This window comes from Felis catus, chromosome B2 (genome assembly GCF_018350175.1).
Source record: "Felis catus isolate Fca126 chromosome B2, F.catus_Fca126_mat1.0, whole genome shotgun sequence".
Taxonomy (NCBI): domain Eukaryota; kingdom Metazoa; phylum Chordata; class Mammalia; order Carnivora; family Felidae; genus Felis; species Felis catus.
Genome location: NC_058372.1, coordinates 83,397,580 through 83,417,845, shown reverse-complemented (window position 1 = coordinate 83,417,845; position 20,266 = coordinate 83,397,580). Strand labels below are relative to the sequence as shown.

At 36.7% G+C, this 20,266-nt stretch overlaps 1 long non-coding RNA gene across 1 annotated transcript; it reads left to right on the top strand.

The window, feature by feature from the left end:
• The first annotated feature begins 3,540 nt into the window (after positions 1–3,540).
• Positions 3,541–19,918, top strand: LOC102901648. Its single transcript, XR_440323.5, has 3 exons — positions 3,541–3,758; positions 18,126–18,241; positions 19,448–19,918. It is a non-coding gene; the product is annotated as an uncharacterized LOC102901648 (long non-coding RNA).
• The last annotated feature ends 348 nt before the right edge of the window (positions 19,919–20,266 follow it).

The window sequence follows — 20,266 nt, the reverse complement described above, 5'->3', positions numbered from 1 at the left end:
GGGGCCACAGCAGCCAGAAAGAATATATGCCCAGGGACATGTGAACAAATTAACAACTGAATCTTAAAAAAATAAAGAAAAACAGGAAGGAAGAAAGAAGGAGGAAAAGAAGGAACCATTGAAACAGATACAAATGCAATTTACACACACACACACAATCCCTGATTTGGGAACTAGAAAATTAAAAAATATTAAAGGAAGGAATAGTTACTATTGAGAATAGGTGATTGAAGTACAAGAAATATCTCAAAGTGCAGGGAAAAAAAGAGACAAAGGGAAATCACACGGAAAAGAGAAATTGTGAGAATATCTTAATTTTTGTTTTAATGTTTACTTATTTTTGAGAGAGGTAGAGAGACAGTCTGAGCTGGGGAGGGGCAGAGAGAGAAGGAGACACAGAATCTGAAGCAGGCTCCAGGTTCTGAGCTGTCAGCACGGGGCCTTACGTGGTACTCGAACTCATGAGCTGCGAGATCATGACCTGAGCCGCAGTCAGCCGTGAGCCACCCAGGCACCCCACATGAGACTACCTTAAAAAAAAACAAAAAGTGAAGATGATTTGGAAGGAGGGAAAGGGAGTGGATGGGAGGGAGGTAATTACTATACAACTTTAAGAAATAAATTTTCCTAAACTGAGAAAGATTTGAGTCTAGAAATTGAAAGGGCTGACTGAGTTCCGGGATGATTTACCAAGAAGAAATACACAACCAGGTAAATCCTTGCAACATGTGTGAACTTCAAGGATAACGAAAAACAGTGTATCCTTCCAACTTAAGAGACCAGTTTACCAGAAAAAGAAAAACACTCAGTAATAAGGCCCAGGCCTTCTTATTTGACCTTGGAAGCTAATAGACAATAGTTTACTTTGTACTCCCAAGGAAAGAAAAAATAGCATGCAAAGAATCCTATACTCCATTTTCCTGTAAATGTAAAAACTCTGTTTTCCATGCAAGTATGCTATCCAAGGAAAATACCTGAGAACAGACCACAAGCGCCAAAAGAGAGAACACAGAATACAGGAAGAGGAAGTAGTGGTGAGCAATGAAACTTAAAATATGTGAATTCAGTAAATGAAGACATGAGGACTTCTAAGCCATAATGGATTTAACGCAAAAATAGTTTCAGTCATCACGAAATTATTCTGGCAAAACCTAGGGTTTGGGAATGGGTGTCAGTGAAAGATTCTCTCACGGTCTCGCTGGGGGTGGGGGAAAGAATGAGAGAAGAGGAAGAGAAGGAAATGGAGTCTAAGGGTCTTGTCCTACGAGGGTTAATCAAAGGAAGTGAAAAAATTAAAGGATTGTGAGGGGAAGGAAAGAACAGATTTGGAACAACTAGCAGTAGAGTCACAGGGTCAGAAACATGAGTTGTAAGATAGAGCACAGGCTCTGGTGAGGGCCTGTGGAAGAACCGTATTCTGCTCTCTCTAGGAGTTGAAATTCCAATGATGTCCGTTAAAATTTCATATAGCCCCCAGTGAAACCTGGGTGACCTAAAAAGCTGCTGTTTGGCTCCCATGTACCTAGCCTGGTTATAGTAAGTCTCAAGGACAAGTGCAACAAGGTGACCGAGTGGCAAGGCGGCAGAGACTGGGGAAGGAGTCCCAGCAAATGAATGGGCCCTGGGACAATGTGGAGAGTTCCTGAGAATGCTGTGTGTGAGCATAGTGGAGGACAGCACAGTGTGACGGGACGTGTTTCTGCTTCAGCAAAGGCTGTGACAAAGACAGAAAATGACTTCTAAAAGTCTAGTAGGACTCCTGTACCAGTTAGACCCATTACTCACTGATACTTGGTTCTCTTCCCCTTCAGGCCACTGGGAAAGATTACATTTTGAAGTTAAACATGGCAATTGGCCATTGAAATGTGACAATTGGTAATGCGTGTCCCTGTAGAGGAAGCATTTATTGCTAGTGTGTGTGAATCTCTCTCTCTTCCCCGCCTTGGCAACTGTGAAAACATGTTTAAATGTCACCATCATAAGACGATGGAGCCTCCGTCAACCTGGGTCATTAAGGGGCAAAGTTAGTGGTAAGACACTTGGGCAAAGCCATCTGTGGACCCACTGTGATCCCATAACATGAGGAAGCAAGTTCTGTTGCTTTAAGCACTGCGATTTTGGGCCCGTGGTACCATCTCACCTGTTTTGATTTATTCAACCAGCCATCGAAGAGGGCAGCCATAGTGTGGCTCTCAGACAAGACTGTCATCTCCTGACGCCAGGATAAAAGAAAAGTCCTGCCAAATGAGATCGTTTCGATGAACAAGGGAAGAAAAAGAAAAGAGAAGACTCTGAAAGCAGACACATTTTAAAAGACTAAAGACAGAGGGTTAAGCTGGTGGCAACTGTGTTCATGAATTAGCAAGATTCAATTTCTCAGAATCAGCAGAAATAAAGACAAAGTTCATTCAATTAGGGGAAAATAAAGGTCATATTCATATACACTATTTTAGGGATTAATGTGGCCATTAAAAGTTATAAGGTACAGAAAATCATAATTTTAATGATACAATCAATTTAATTCAAGAATATATGCTGGTGAATAGGCCCAGTGAACTCTTAAGAACACAGTATTACAGAGTAATATTTGTGATTTCACGAGAGCTCAATGTTACTATCTGTCCTTTCATGATTTTATTTTAAATAAAGGAAGTATTTTTCAATTGGGCTCTCTATTCATACTGAGATGATTATGTCCAGGAATATATACCTTAAAACAAGAGTATATGGAGCAGCAGAGGAAAAAAATAAAGATACCCAATATTTTTAAATGAATGAATTTAGAGGTCTAAGTGTGTTTGTTTGTTTGTTTGTTTGTTTGTTTGTTTTTTGAGGGAGAGAAAGAGAGACAGCACATATGAGGGTCAGAGAGAGATGGAGAGAATCTGTTTTTTTTGTTTGTTTGTTTGCTTGTTTTAATTCAGGTGTAGTCTTGGCTTCAGAAGTAAAACCCAGTGATTCATCTCTTCATATGACACTCAGTGTTCATCTAGAAAAGTGCCCCTCTTAATGCCCATCACCCATTTAGCCCATCCCCCACCCATCTCCCCTCCAACAACCCTCAGTTTGTTCTCTGAATTTAAGAGTCTCTTACGGTTTGCCTCCCTTTCTGTTTTTATCTTATTTTTCTTTCCCTTCCCCTATGTTCATCTGTTGAGTTTCTCAAATTCCACATATGAATGAAATCATATGATATGTCTTTCTCTGACTTATTTCGCTTAGCATAATACCCTCTATTTCCATCCACATGGTTACAAATGGCAAGATTTCATTCTTTTTTTCATTGCAGAGTAGTATTCCATTGTGTGTGTGTGTGTGTGTGTATACTATATATATATATATATATATATATATATATATATATATATACCACATCTTCTTTATCCATTCATCGGTAGATGGACATTTGGGCTCTTTCCATAACTTGGCTATCTTAAGCGGGCTCCACATCAAGTGCAGAGCCTAGTCTCACTATTGTGAGATCATAACCGTGAGATGATGACCCAAGCCAAAATTAAGAATCAGATGCTTAACAGACTGAGCCACCCAGGCACCCCTAGAGGTCTAAGTTTTATAGATGTTGTTGGTCTAAAATGTTGGAAAGTGGTGAACACTCAGCAATGGGCTTATAGTAAGGAATGATACCTACAGTGGTTGGCATAAAATTCCAGCGACTGCTCAAAGAATTCTGAATATCTATATTGCTGTGGAAAGGTACTGAGGCCACTAATCACACTCGTCTTATCATCCTTTGCCAAGTAAGTAATGGCCATGTTGCCAGAATCGCTAGCCTCAAAGGATAGACAGAATTTGATCTGTCATTTTAAATTATAAACTCAAGCCATTATTTAATAAAAGTATTTATTATATCAACATATTAATTTATAACATGACAACATCCTTAATAATAAATATCAATAAAATACAACATACTTTTTATTATGGCTTATAGTTAAGTTATAATTGATAATTATAATTATTATTTTACATTATAAATAAATTGGATACTTTCTCATTTGAAACTGACTTTACCATTTATACATTAGAATTTTCAAGACACATTTAAATGACAAATTAAAAAAAATCTTCTGAAATAATGAACACTTCAAAAAGAAGGAAATCCTGCCATTCATGACAATATGGATAGAATTTGAGGGCATGATGCTAAGTGAAACAAGTCCGACAGGAAAAGAGAAATACTGTATGATCTCACTTTTATATGAAATCTAAAAAACCCAAAGTCATAGAAACAGAGTAGGATGGTGATTACCAGGAACCAGATGTTGGGGGAAAAGGAGAGACATTAGTCAAAGAATATAAACTTCCAGTTGTAAGATAAATGGTAACTATTTAACAATACTGTATCAAATCCTTAAAGGTTGCTGAGAGGAGATCTTAAATATTCTCACCACACACACACAAGGAGAATTATGTGAGGTAATAGAAGTGTTACCCAACCTAACTGTGGTCATCAGCTCACAGTATATATCTCTCAAATCATCACATTGTACACCTTAATCTTACATGATATTATATGTCAATTATATCTAAAAAAAAACTTGCAAAAATTTTTGAAGTACACGCACACACACACACAATGAATACTTCAAAAATGAATTGTAGGGGTGCCTTGGTGGCTCAGTCGGTTAAGCATCTGACTTCAGCTCAAGTCATGATCTCACGGCTCATGAGTTTGAGCCCTGCATCGGGCTCTGTGCTGACAGCTTAGAGCCTGGAGCCTTCTTCGGATTCTGTGTCTCCTTCTCTCTCTGTTCATTCCCTGCTCGCACTCTGTCTCTCTCTCTCCCTCAAAAATAAAGATTAAAAATTTTATTTATTTATTTTTTTATATAATTTATTGTCAAATTGGTTTCCATACAACACCCAGTGCTCATCCCAACAGGTGCCCTCCTCAATGCCCTTCACTCACTTTCTCCTCTCCTGCACCCCTGTCAATCCTCAGTTTGCTGCCAGCATCCAAGAGTCCCTTACAGTTTGCCTCCCTCCCTCTCTGTAACCTTTTTTCCCCCCTTCCCCTCTCCCATGGTCTTCTGTTAAGTTTCTCAAGATCCACATATGAGTGAAAACATATGGTATCTGTTTTTCTCTGACTGACTTTTTTTTTAGGTTTATTTATTATTGAGAGACAGAGAGAGACAGAGTGTGAGCAGGGGCAAGGCAGAGAGAGAGAGAGAAAAACTCAGAATCTGAAGCAGGCTCCGGGTTCTGAGCTGTCATCACAGAGCCCAACGTGGGGCTCGAACTCACAAACTGCGAGATCATGACTGAGCTGAAGTTGGATGCTCAACAGACTGAGCCACCCAGGCGCCCCCTTACTGACTTTTTAAATAAAAAAAAACGTTTAAAATTTTTTAAATAAAAAAAATGAATTGTCAAAGCTGTGGGTGGCTAAAACATGAAGATAGTAGAATCTGCTTTTAGTTTAATAAAAATAACTATTGTTCAGTCCTCAGATATTCACACTGTGTATCACACATTCACACATTGTTGCTTTCGATTGCAAGTGTCCTGAAATTATTTTAATTTCCTAAACCAAGTACTCCATACTACGGTGGTATACTTATGTTCAGAGTTTGAGAAAGAATTCATTTTAATTGTGAACTACTCATGTGAGGAAGAGTATAACGTTATCAACTTTAAAAATTTATTCATTTTTACATAATTTTGAATGAAAACTCTCTACATGCACGTATGTGTTAGTTAACAATATGGAAAAAGAAGAAAACATTTGCTGTCGGAGCTCAGCTATCTTTGTTGTCTATTTTAGTGCTATTCGAATTGTGATCTATAAACTGTAGATTCCTAATCGCTGGTGAAATAGTCACAAAAATTGAGAGTGAGAATTTATAAAGTTTCATGACAGTTTGGCATTGCTCATGACATACAAACACAGAAATCAGCGGACTCATCTCATTGAAGAAGGTATAGACCGGTTCCTATTTTGTTTAACTTCTGTCTGTGTGAGTCACTTGTAGTTCAAGCTGCCTAGTTAGACCAGTCTAAGATAGACTGGAGGGAAAAAAAAAAAGGAATAAAAACTGATTTTTACCATGGCTAATTTGAGAAGCACTGGTCTGCATCACGCATGATGGATGGTAATCTCAGGTCAAGATAGTTTACTTTTTGGCTTTTGTTATTAGCATTTGTTTACATGATTCTCTAAATTAAGCTGCAGCTGATTATCAGAGTAAGTAGCTATACAAAATGCTACTTTCCTTGTAAATAATTTGCATATACTTGAATATAGTTAGAGTGAATTTTTGAAGTTACACATGAATGGATTTAGTAACTAATAATAATACATATAACAAAATAGCTAGAGATTATATAGCACTTGCGACATGCCAGGTTAAACACTTTAAAATCATTATGTCCTTTACTGTTCACAATAACCTTAGAAGTACTGTACTTTCTACTAATTATTTAGGAAGCCAAAGCACAGAACTGTTGAGTAAATTACCCAAGGTCAAATATTTAGGAGGTGGTATTTCAGGGATTTGAATTTTGGATCAATAATATGTAGGCTCTGTACCTCATTTCAGTGCTTCTTAAACTTTACCAGAGCTTTTTAAAGAGATTCCCAGTCCAACAAGTCTGAGAATGACTGAAGAATTTGCATTTCTAACAAGCTCCCAGGAGATGCTCCACATTGCTGATAACACACTTTGAGGGGATTCCATCATTCAATCAGAGAGCATTATGGGACCCTCTGCTATGGAGAAACTGGGCGGTCAGGGTGCCTTTCTCTTCTTACTAGGTATGCTACGCATTGTGAAAAGATGATGACACCATTGCCCAATAACTACGATAAAAAGCACAAGGCTTCACTAATTGTGGGAGAGCTGTTCTGGTCAGGCATGGCCTCTCTAGGCAGAGCAGAGGACTGATCTCATAGGATTTGGGGGAAGGGTCGAGTACGGGCATTGACAAACGTTCATGACATCCTCTGTAGATGCTTAGTTAGTGGCTCCTTGTTACCGCGGCTACAGAACAATCCATCTTTTCTTAAATTTGTGGAAATGTTTTTCTTCTCACCACCAAACCCATATTTGCGTATTACAAATATACTGCCACCAGATTCAACCATGATTTTCAGACCACTGTTCTCCCATTTGTGCGAACATATTTGATAGCTGAGTCTAGGCGAGCACCTAGCTAATTATGTGACAAAGCCTTGATCCATCAGTGTTTAGAGAGTTCCTCCTGGATTTGTAGTAGATGCTCAATGCACGGTTGCTGAAATCGTAAACTTGGTAGAGGATTTGAAACAAAGTAGGGGAGTACCTGGGTGGCTCAGTCGGTTGAGCGTCCGACTTCAGCTCAGGTCATGATCTCACGGTCTGTGAGTTCGAGCCCCACATCGGGCTCTGTGCTGTCAGTTCAGAGCCTGGAGCCTGCTTCAGATTCTGTGTCTCCCTCTCTATCTGCCCCTCCCCTGCTCATGCTCTGTTTCTCTCTCTGTCAAAAAAAAAAAAAAAAAATAAAAAAAATAAAAAAAAAGAAACAAAGTGGGAATCTTGAGGATCAAATAATGGGAATAAAGGAAACATCCATGGGCATACCTAGCAGATGTGGGAAAAGAAAGGCTCTTCCAGAACTCTCATTCATATATATTCTAATTCTCTATCTGGGATGCATAATTTTAAATATTTTTAGTCTTCTATTTATTACCAACATAATCATCAATGTACTCACTCAGGATACTGTGTTTGTATGCACACTGTATGTATGTATATAAATCTATGTATATCCATGCATATGTATCAATATGCATGTATATAAAATATATCACATGATAGACAACAATTTCTCTTTTTTTCTGGCATATGCTATTTTTATTCTTCTTGAAGTTAGACCCTGAGAATGATGAGTGAATTCGCTCATTACTAAATAGTTAAAAGTACTAACTGAAATATTAACGACACCACAGAAATTCTGTGTGCCATGTAGTTAAAGTTAGTAAATAACATCACTGATTTGTTCTAATTTCTCTTATGGGTCTGACTGAGCAATGGGACTTCCTTTTAGAAATGTAAGACCGATGTTTAAAAGTGACAGATAACTCACAGTTTATGCAACTACGTGTTTTGCCCTAGAACTAATACTTTTCTCTATGAAATGTAATTTTGTAATTATTTTCTTATTAAGTGCTCTGTGACTGATTACATGTTTTTATGCTTCTTTTCCAGGGATTACCCTGGAAATACATAACCAGAGAAAAAGATTATTCTAAGTAATACTAATACTAAGTAGGTAAAATACTCATTTATTAATGACCATTTAGGTAATACCACCATTTCACCCATTCTGAATAGGTAAAGAACAAAGGTTTAATGTAATATGTAGCCATCAATATGTAATTATTGGATGCAAAGCCCCAGTATTTGTTTAAATTATGCTGCCTCACCAAAGAATTAGCAAGGATGATGCACCAAAATTTTCTGTAGGAATTATGTGCTTCACTTGCTAAAGGACACAAGGATTGGAGCTCTTGGCTAAAGCAACGGTTTTTTGCATTGAGAAGAGTTTGGTATACAGTAAGTGCCCATATCTTGAGTTAATGAATGCACTTCAGAGTAGTCTTCTATGAGAACTTAAGTCACGGAACCAATAAACACAAAAGCAGGTCCCTTATGGAGAAACCACCTTGAAGTTGTTTCATCTAGTGTTTCTCCAATGTTAACATGACTTGTAAACAACCTGGTGATCTTGTTATAATGCAAATTTTCATTTATTAGGTCTGGGCCAGGCCGGGCCAGATATTCTGCATAACTAACAAGCTCTCAGGTGTTGGCAATGTAGCTGGAACCTGAGTGATCATTCAAATAGTGAAGGTTTATTCACTTCTGCTTGAAACCAGCTCTGACCCCTTTTTACACAGTAATTGTGGCAACTAATTGCATTATAAAAAATGGCAAGCAAATTCTATACTGGGCATATGAAAGTAAATAAAGTACAATGTCATGTTATTGTTCATGGTTCTCTTTGTAAATTTGCTTTATAGAACTTTGTAGTCTTAAGTGATTACAAAGCCATGGAGGAAGTGTGCTTTTTCTTCTAACAAAAGGGCCTAAGTCTTAAATGGGAAATAGACTGAAGTTGCTGTCAGTGAAGTTAATTGATAGTTCCTGCTGGAACTTGTGAATTGCCTCAGGTGACTGCAGTGAAAAAGTCACTTTGTTTGAATAAATCTACTTGGTTGACTCTTTAGGTCCTCATTCACTCTTCCTCTCCACAAGCGAGAAAGTTTGTTTTTATGTGGCTTAGTCCTTTATTTCTTTGAATAGGATTTTCCTATTTAGGAAGTTTTTAGAAAGTGTGGTAAGTTGGCCACAATTTCTTTTGTATGAATGTAGAGAAAGTAAACGTTTTGTGTTGGCAGGACTGTAGCCCATTCCAAACTTCCGGAACAGATGAGAGCTCTAAAATATAGTCACTGGAATAGAGTAATCATACTTGGGGTATAATGTAGCAAAGAAACAAGACTCTCCGAGCCCCTTCTGTGGCATGTTTGATCACCCTAAAAACAGGATATGAAAACCACACTGTAACATCCTGCTGCTTTTAAAGTCTGGGTGGCTTGACAATGCAGAGTTTATTGAGCAATACACCAGATAATCCTCCAGCTACCTCTTTTTCAAGGTCAAGCCCGTGCTAGCAATTACACTAATGTTTGTTGAAATTACTTGAATGGCAGGTATCAAGGCTGCCACTGTACCAAACTGGTTGATCCGGTGACCTTGTGAATTTTGCTTCTGACTTTTGCTTTAAAAGAGTCACTTGTGTGGAAAGAGAAACAAGTTACTGGCCTAGCCCAGTTAACTATAGAGCCAACAGTGACTTGCAGATAAACCTATCAAGCATCCCCACAGAATTCAACAAAATCCATTCACATTTACAGCCCAAGATTTGGGAATAGAAATAGTCATTGGTGTTCTTCAGTTGTGATTGTATTCACTGAAATAGGAACCAGTGAGAACAATCTCAATGCATATGATTGGATTTTTAAATTTGGGGACAGGCAAGGGGTGTGTGTGTGTGTGTGTGTGTGTGTGTGATGTTTGGGCCTCTAAGTCCTAATATCTTCTCATTTTTACCCTCTGTCACTTTTGCATACCTGTATATGTGAGATGATTTGGGAACAAAACTCACCCTAACTAGCACCTGGCATAAACCAAAAAAAAAAATATTTTGGCTGGAAACTTTTTCTACACAAAGCAAGTATGCTCGGAAGAATGACATTTTAATGGTGACCTTAAATGCGGAAAACAGATCTTTCAAATAAACTTGAAGTGTATTGTGAGTTACCATACTTATTTCAGTATAATTTACTATAGAAACTATAAAATAGTCCTTGATTATCAACATTATCACAGGTCATCATTTGATTGAATAGATTGTATAGGTTAGTTGTAAGTATTCATCCATTATTGAAGTAAATATTTGTTCTGAGTGTTGGTTGCTTATTACATGCTTGGTTAATATCAATTTTCCTTGGGATGACCAAAAGATACTGTGTTTGTGAAAACAAGTTCTAAATTAGTATTTATACTATCAAATCAATTTTGAATAAATCAAAGTGAAAGCATTTCCACATACTCTTACTTATCTCTAAATGTATGTTTATTTGCATGGGTGCATTAGCCAGGGTCAGAAGGATTTTTCTGTGGTAAGGTACAATCTTTAAATGTCAGTGATTTAGAGCAAGAATTTGATGGTTTACTGGCACAGGTTCATTGCGAGTGTGGCAGACTGTATTACCAGGGTAACTGTCCTCTCCAGTGACTCAGTGATCCTGACCCCTTCAGTCATCTGCTCTACTGCCTGGACAGAAGTTTGCTGGTTGACCCAGTAGGAGAATAAGGGAACTTGAGAACTATACAGGGCTTTGAACACTGTCTTTGCTTAGAAGGGACACGTATCATTTCTACTCAAATTTTATAGACATAATTACTGAAATGGACTTGCCTAACTATAAGGAGGCTGAGATATGTAGGGGAGTACATGGCATATTTGGTATTCTGTATTCTCACAGTAGGAAATGGCTAAAAAGAGATGTGCCTACTTGTTGGGGGAGTGGAAGAGAAGTGGCGAGGAGATGTTACTTTTTATTGTATTCAAATCTAAATTATTTGCGTTTTCAACAATACTATGTTTTCTTTAAAATTAAAATATATTTTAAATTTTATAAAACTTTATAATCGCTTTTGAGGGAGGAGGGAAGTTCTTTTAGGCTTAGTTTTTATAGAAAGGCTATGACTAGTTCAGCGTCTTGTATGACATTTAGACTCCTTTTCACTCATAATTGTCCTTTTAGTTTTCGTTCCTAGTTAACATTTTTGTAATGTGATCAATTCTCTCTTTTTTAAACAATTTTTTAGAGAGATAAAGAATGCATGCATGCACACATGCGCACAAGTGGGGGAGAGACAGAGGGAGAGGGAGAGAGAATCTGAAGCAGACTCCGTGCCCAGCACAGAGCCCAATGTGGGGCTCGATGTCACAACTGTGAGATCATGACCTGAGCTGAAATCAAGAGTTGGATGCTTAACTGACTGAGCCACCCAGGTGCCCCTCAATTCTCTTTTTATAACCAAAATGTTCTGGACTTTGTTACTGCAGGTCAATGACTTTTGATATCCAATTTGCACCTACATCCTTAATAAAATAACTCGAAGGTAGACTTTTCTAGAAAGTCCTCATGAATCCCAGTGGAGTTCCATCAGAGAAAGAGTGACCTGTAACCATGGGAGAGTGTTTCCAATAATAACAACTTCAGATATATTTTATTGAAAAAGTCAGAATGTAAAATTCTGTAAGTTGGATAAAGCCCTGGGAAGTCACAGGCTTTTACTGCTCACAGTAGGAAAGAGAAAACTGTTTAGTGAATTTGCTTGCAAAATGACTTCAGGGAAATCCCAATTTGTCTTTGGTTAGCTAATTTAAGAGCATCTGACCTTTTCTAGGCTTTTATGTTCCCCTAGCTCACTTTGAAGGTATATAATTTGTTATTCTTTTAGACACATGTTATATATTCTTTAGATGTGAATAGTGTCATATGAATGTAATACTTAACAAGTGCTACCTATTGTTATTTTACGTATAATATAATTATTAAACAATTGCCACTACCAAGTTTTAGAAAACGTGTATAGAGTGAGGCAAGATAGGATAGACTAAAAGTAAAAAATCACAATGGAAATTTGAGAACTCAGTATTCTTCAAAGAGTTATTTGCAGTAAGAAAAGAAATATTAAGTTGAGGTAACCATAGTAGGAAATGTAGGATTTGTTAAAGGAAGCCAAGACCTAGAACGTGCAAGCAAAATGCAGGCTGAAGCCTGTATTACAAATAAATCTGACGTAAAGTCAGATGTCTCCCTGATCACTGCATAATATTTTCAGGGACAAATTCTTACGTGAGAACCATATTAGTTGGAGAAAACAAACTTCACTGTAGCTAATATAAGGGAAATAAGGGCTATGTAGTTCACAGAGTCTTTAGAAGACTCAATGAATCGGGTTAAGACATTATTATAGCTCAAAGCTACACAGAAGAAAAAACAACTCGGGAAATTGTCTAACAACCTAGGTATTGCTACTTAAGGTATAGTCAGTACCTGCTGCTGATCCACATACTGTTACTAGTCTGGGATGAGAAAAGGGGCTTGCACCAGATTGCAAATGAACTGTGTTGCTAGGCACACTATTTAGTTAAGCTGACAATTATTTTCACAGTGCGATTTTCTCAGTAAGGAAGTAGTGAGGTAATTTACATCCAGGTGCAAGCTAAGATGGGCACATTAAGCAGAGACGTTCGAGGGTGTACCACTGCCTTCACAACCTGCCACTTGTCACCTATGATTCTGAAAGTGGAGGCCAAAACACTACATTGCAGCCACCCCAGAAGAACCAAATGGCTCCATCACCTTCTCACCAGGAGGCTCAGTGCACTTTTGAGCTACAGATGCTCACCAGGCTTCCATCTGCTTCCAGGTCTTCTGTGTGGGTTCCTCGTCTTGGGGGAATTGGATAGTTTCCCAGTCCCTAATGTGCAAGGAAGTCTGGAAATTTGGTTTTTAAGCTGTTTAGCACCTATAATGGGACGACAAGGTAAAAGGAAGTTGGAAATGCATGGGACCCCAACACACACTACCTATGACAGTGAACCCTCTAAGGCAGGGGAATATTTGAAAAGAGGTATCACTGAACATTGCTGATGTCTCAAACGTGCAAAAGGGAAGAGATGTGTAAAGGAATCAGTTAAGGCTAGATGATGGACAAATAAATGAACATATGGAGTCTCAGCCAAGGATGGGCTCATTTCATTGAAAAAGCATATGGTATTATTTTTCTTAGATTTTGTTAGGAGCACATTGGTGATTTATTTAAGTTATAGGGTTTTTTAAAAAATAAAAAGTCTGAATTATTCACATGAATCAAGAAGTTAAAGGGTTACCATATTGGAAGGGAATTTGGAGGCCAGCTAGGTAAGCCTTCTTCATTAAAATATTTTTTTGAATCAGATGACAATCTTTACCAAAGTATATAGTAAATAATAACTAACAGCATTGTCAAATAAATTTCTTTGGGGCATGTCTTAATAAATAGTATGGTATGTAACACATATTTTTATGTGAATAGTGATTGTTAAAAATTAGTTGGCTTATTTAGTGGAATAGGCATTTACTGTGAAAGTTACAATTGTTTAGTAGGTCAAGAAACATTATGACTGAATATCCCTCTCAAAAATTGGTGTCAAATTAATTAGTTTTTTTGTATTTATGAAGTGCAAAATTAGGCATATTACTCATATGCTTTTATAATTGAACACTAGTTATACATACAAGCTGATGATGGCGAATAAATAATAGTAAAAAATAAAGCGTACTGTTTAATCAAATATTTTGAGTAATGAAAAACTATCATCTAGAACATTGCTTCATAACACTTTTCAGGTCATAAATTATTTTGAGAGTATGATAAAAGCCATGGATGCTATTCCCAGCAAATTGCACATACACACAATTGTACATGGGCTCATAGAAGATTTATGGACCTTTCAAAGGCTATCCTCAGACTTAGGATAAAAAATCCTGATCCAAAGTAAAGCAGAAATTACCAATTTTACCAATAATTTGATTTTAATATATAACTCTATATTTTTCATAAAATGATATTTCAATTTGGAGCTGAAAATTGCAATTTGATTTATAACTCTTACTGGCAACATGATGTGGCCATATAAACTCTTCGAATCTCAATGATCTCACTTGTAAATTGGAGATGATAATCATTATGTCACAAGATTACTATATTTCCTTTGATATATATCTAACACAGTGCCTGTCACAAGAAATATTTAATAAATGTTCATTTGCTCATTCATTCATTCATTTATTCATTTTTTGATTATTAATAAGATTGCCCAAAATCTCTTGATTACTTTGTGGTTATGCAATTACGTTCAACAAAAATTTATCAAATGCTCATTTTGTACTAGGAGTTATGCTGAATGTACGCATAGATGACTAGGAAAGAATCATTGCTCCAGAGGTATTTATAGTACAGTGCCCTGTGAAGAGGAGAGTCTAATATACTGTAAGAGATATAAGAAATGAACATAAGATCATATGGGAGCCTGTAGGATAAAAGGAGCAGTGTAATGGATACTGAGGATCCATGGAAGGACCCATGGTGGAGATAGTACTTAACTGGGGCCAATAATATTAATAAAATAAACTTTCTAATTGCTTACTGTATGTTGATTAGTTTTCTGAATATCCCGTGTGTACTATCTAATTTGATCCTTAAAAAAAACCCCATGAAGTATATATCTATTTCCTTTTTAAAACTACCCACTTAACAGATGTGGCCACCAGGCTAAAACAGAATGAACAAAATTTCAAGAGACACACAGTACATTAGTGACTGAGTTTGAATTAGCTTTGGTTTCAACCCTGCATTCCTTAACAATCAGTTGAAGAGAATTGACACAGCATTTCATTTAGGGGAATTATCTCCAGCGAGGCATAGAAACATGGAATTACTTGAATAACAAGAACTACACAAAATAACAATAATAACAATTTTAATTTTGTATACGTTTACTTCTGAGAGAGAGAGAGAGAGAGAGACAGTATGCACAGTGCACGTGCAAGCGGGGGAGGGGCAGAGAGACAGGGGGACAGAGGATCTGAGGAGAGCTCTGTGTTGACAGCAGAGAGCCCCAGGTGGGGCTGGAACTCAAGAACTGTGAGATCTTGACCTGAGCTGAAGTCAGACACTTAACCAACTGTGCCACCAAGGCGCCCCATCAATTATAACAATTATAAACACAAGTTTTAATAATTGGCCAGACACAAGCAAGTGATAATCCCACATAATATAAAGATTAATTTGTTATATACAAAATAAAAAGGGCAAGTAATCACAATTGAGTTATAAGTGTCTAATTTGTGGATTATAGCTCTAATGGGGCAGGAGCTAGTTTAGGTGTGGGAAGATGACACATCCAGGATTGGATAAGTTAGGACATCCAGGAGGAAGTTGGATATAGATGAGTTCTTAATCCAGAGATATAGTCAAAACTAGAGATAAACTATGGTTAACATTAAAGATAGCAACAAAAATCATTAGAGTATATAAAAACACCCAGTAATATAGAAGGAACACGGCATTGAACAGTGTTTATTTTGACCAAAAAACACCTATATTCCAAAAGATACAGATGTTAGCTTCTTATTCATTCTTTATAAATTAATTAAAAATTATTTTATATTGCCTGTTTGCAAAAAAATTGTGATAAAAGTACAATCTACAGCTAAAGGAAGCTAAAGAAGTCTTGGTTGAAAATAAATTAATCAATTATCCTGTTTACTCAGTGAGACTATGTTCAATAAGAGAACTCTATAGACGAATTTACTGAAGTTCATATTAGAATAAGTACTAATTAAGGGGCGCCTGGGTGGCTCAGTCAGTTAAGCATCTGACTTCAGCTCAGGTCCTGATCCTGTGGTCTGCAGTCCATGGGTTCGAGCCCCACATCAGGCTCTGTGCTGACAGCTCAGAGCCTGGAGCCTGTTTCAGATTCTGTGTCTCCCTCTCTCTGCCCCTTCCCCGCTATACACACACACTCTCTCTCAAAATAATAAACAGTAAAAATTAAAAAAAAGAATAAATACTAATTAAAATAAAACAAAAACTTACAAAAAAAAACTGCCCCCCTTTTTTTTTAATTTTGTGATTTGAGTATAGTTGACACACAATGTTACATTAGTTTAGGTTTGCAACATAGTGATTCAACTTCTCTATATGTTATGCTATGTTTGCCGCAAGTGTAGTTACCATCTGTCACCACGCAACATTATTACAGTATCATCAACTATATTCCCTACCCTGTGTCTTTTATTCCTGTGCCTTATTCATTCCATAACTGGAAGCCTGTATTTCCCACTCCCCTTCACCCATTTTGCCCATCTTCCTCCCTCTTTCTTTCTGACAAGTGTCAGTTTGTTTTCTGTATTGCTAGGTCTGATTCTGCTTTTTATTTGTCATATGAAACTCTCTGTGTTTTGGGGGTGGGGGGAATTTAAACTCATCTGGGAGGAGATGATCGACAGCTTTTTTTGTTTTTGATCCTTTGTGCCCAAATTTCTCCAGATGGTCCCACTGATATTCTTATTTATAAATCTCTTATGATAATTTTTAAATTTTAACTTATTTCTCAGAATATCTGAAGGTAATATCCTGAGGCTGAAATAAAGCTGGACTGTTTCCTGATAATATAGTCCCTTAGCAGAATGTTCTGTTTAGAAGACAGTTTTGTTAATAAGACTGCATTTCCCATCTTAATAGTTTAAGTAAAGGTTAAAGGAGACCACGTGAATAGAAAGTTTTGATTTTCCCATTGCATTTATTTTCAAACAATCTTAATATTATTATAGTCAACATCGTTGGAACATGAGAGGCATAGGTGACTTGTAGGAAGACATTTTCTGTAATTACATAGTAGCCTCTCCAGACTTACTGATCGTTTCAGATACATGTGTAGATCCATTGACCACAAACTTGCTGCACTGTTAAATGAACACATGTACAGTTATGAATCTTGGATGGGATCCACATGTAACCTCAAGAGAGATCAGAGAAGGCAATGAGAACATGACACATCATCCTGTCTTTAAGACTTTGGAAATGTCAGGGCAAGAGAGATGCATGTCTAAATGTGCCGGGAAGGGAAATCCAAATAATTGATCTTTTTTCCATTAAGTTTTGAGTTCTTAAAGCAAAATTCTCATATGATAAGTAGTTCACTTATCACTCCACTATTGACTGGAGCCTTGTATGTTTGTGAATGTATAATTCACATGTCTGCAAATGTATGATTCTTCCTAGGCCTTTCAAAATTTTTATCTTTCAACTTTCAAGCTTTCCTATGGTTTTCATTGTTTAAACACAAGGATGGGGCGGGGGTGGGGGGAGATGGTTATTCCATTAGTGCATAAGAGAAGGCAGTCCAAAGCCAGGTTAGAGAGATATTAAGCAAAGTCCAAGTCGAACTATTCATGAGCTTATTAAAACGGATAAATAAAAAATGAAGACCTCAACAGCAGGAATAAAGCCACTCTTATGAGAGAGATTGATATTTCAAATATGAGGTTGGCTGCAGAGGTAGTGTGGTAAGTACAATGCTATGTGCCCAGAAAACCCCAAATGCTAACTTATTGAAAACATGTTGAGTGTGCATTTATAATAGAAATAAAGTCAGCAATGCGGTTATGGGCAGTATTAAATATTCTAACTTGGAAACACTTTTAATAATGACACTCATTATCTTCTTGAGTCTTAATATAGCTGAAAGTTGGTTGTATGTTTTAATTGTCAGCAAATAACCTACAGAATGTAACTTATCTGCAGCTTTGATTTTTGGCTATTCAACAACCTGATTATAGCACAATAAATTTGTGGCGAGACAAATGAATTGCAAAAAAAATTGGAAGATAATTTGACTTTAAAAAATTATTTGATGCTTTAGACACAAAGCTAACTGCACCTTTAACCATTTCTTTCATTTATGTGTTTTTAATCTTTCTGCTGAAACAGTCCCCACTGAGATTCATGACTAGTGGAATATAATTCTAAGGAAAGAGGTCAGGGAGATTAATTTGTGTGGAACCATCTCACTGGAGATCTCGGTGGCAGAAATTCCAAGTTGAGAGGTAAGTTTACCCCCAAAGATCAAATGTTCTATTTCAGCTTTTTGGCCACCTAAAAGAAAAGGGGCTGTGCATAAAAAAAAGAAACCAAAATATGTCACATGTGAGAAGGCTAGTAAGTTGATAGCTATTGCACTCTACCTGAGACTCTGAAAACCCCGAGAAAGTCACTAAAGTCTCTTAATGATAGACAACAAGAAGAAACTGTAATAAGCTTAATTAGAAAATTTTATTTAAGCTTATATGTAAGAAATGTAAGAATGACAATTAATCAACAACATGTATGAATAATAATATTTTATATATTTTATATAAAGTGCCTGTTTATATAAGGTGCCTGTTGGTGTTTAGAGCTGGCTAGCACTATGTAAGCACACCTATTCTCTCTATCTACTTCCCTCACCCCCCAAAAAAGGAAGAAGATAAGAACTAAAGGCTTTCACATGTTAAGTTAAAGTTTCTTTTGTAGAAATGTAGAGATAAGTTTATTAAGTTTGGCTGATGAAGGATAAGGTTATAGATTGGAAGTATGTTACTAAGCTAGCTAACTAGTATAGTTTTATATATCACATTCTCTCCTTTATTACTAATTAATAGACTTTGTTCTGTTTCTTTATCATGTTGATATGTAGTCACTATAATTTATCCAGTAATAGATTTCTTTTGTCCTCTATAATTGCACATTATAAAGCACTCTTGTGAAATTCACTGGCGTATAAGTAGAACTTAATTCTTTGGGTAATAACTTAAACTTTGGTATTTATATATTCAAATCAGTAGATTTCCAATAACCTAGGTGATATTTAACCCACTAAATACCTATGGACGAGTATTTCTTTAGCATCCTGATCCATTAAATTTCACTTTATTTCCAATTTTAAGACTTTTCAGGTAAACATAGTTCCTTATCTTTTATAACTTCTTAAAAAAAAATTCCTGGGGCACCTGGGTGGCTCAGCCAGTTAAATATCCGACTCTTGATTTTGGCTCAGGTCATGATCTCATGGTTCCTGCGTTCAAGCTGGGCTCAGTGCTAAGTGTGGGGAGCCTGCTTGGGATTCTGTCTCCCTCTGTCTGCCCCTCCCCTGCTCATGCACACGTGCTCTCTCTCCCTCTCAAAATTAATGATGTTTTTTAAAAAAAGTCTCAATGGTTCCAATCCCTATTTTGACCAGCAAGTTCTGTTTCTTATCTTTCCTCCATACTCAGGGTCTCCTGGTCATGAGGATACTGCATAGAGAAGTCTAAGCCCTGGACTATGCACAAGTGGAAAAGATCCCAAAGGCAAGAACAGCAACCCTCTCACCTAGTCAGCCGGCAGAGAAGAGAGTAAATGCCAAATGAACACTGCAAAGAGAAAATAAAGAGGATACTCTCAACTCGTTTTACTTTAAATTACTCTCAGCAAACCATAAAATTATAAAATTAAAAATTAAAAAAGGAAAATTGCAATTAAGGCTCCACAAACAGCTGAGTAATGTAAATATTTTAGGCAAAATGATTCCCAGAGATCCATTTAAGTGCATCAATTGGGTTGAATGGCTGTTTATTTGTAGTTTGTTTTCATTCAGCCTCTTAAGAAAAACTGGAATGCATGGTTTGGCAGGAGAGAGACTCTTGTAAAATTTGGTAGATGTTTGAATGTTACCAAAATAAAGGTACAAAGTTCTTTTGTTGTTATTTTTGTTAAGACATGAAGTCTGATTGCTCTCACACTGAAAGAGCCTCATTTATACAGACATAGTCAAAAATGGGTACAATCTATGTTTTTATAGCTATGTAGTCCTATACTTCAGCTTTATGTATAAACATATATAAACATGTAGCTGTGTAAACATATAGCTCTGTCATATTCAGAATTTTTAAAAATTTATTGGGACTCCTTTGACAATTGTAAAGAACTTGAAAGTTAAATACGTATAATAATGTTAGGTAGTAAGGTTTGGAGAGTACTGTCGCCATTATTAGGATAGACTATTAGGTTTTACTGAAACCGTATTTCTCTAAAAATAGTAAGGAGAGTTTAAA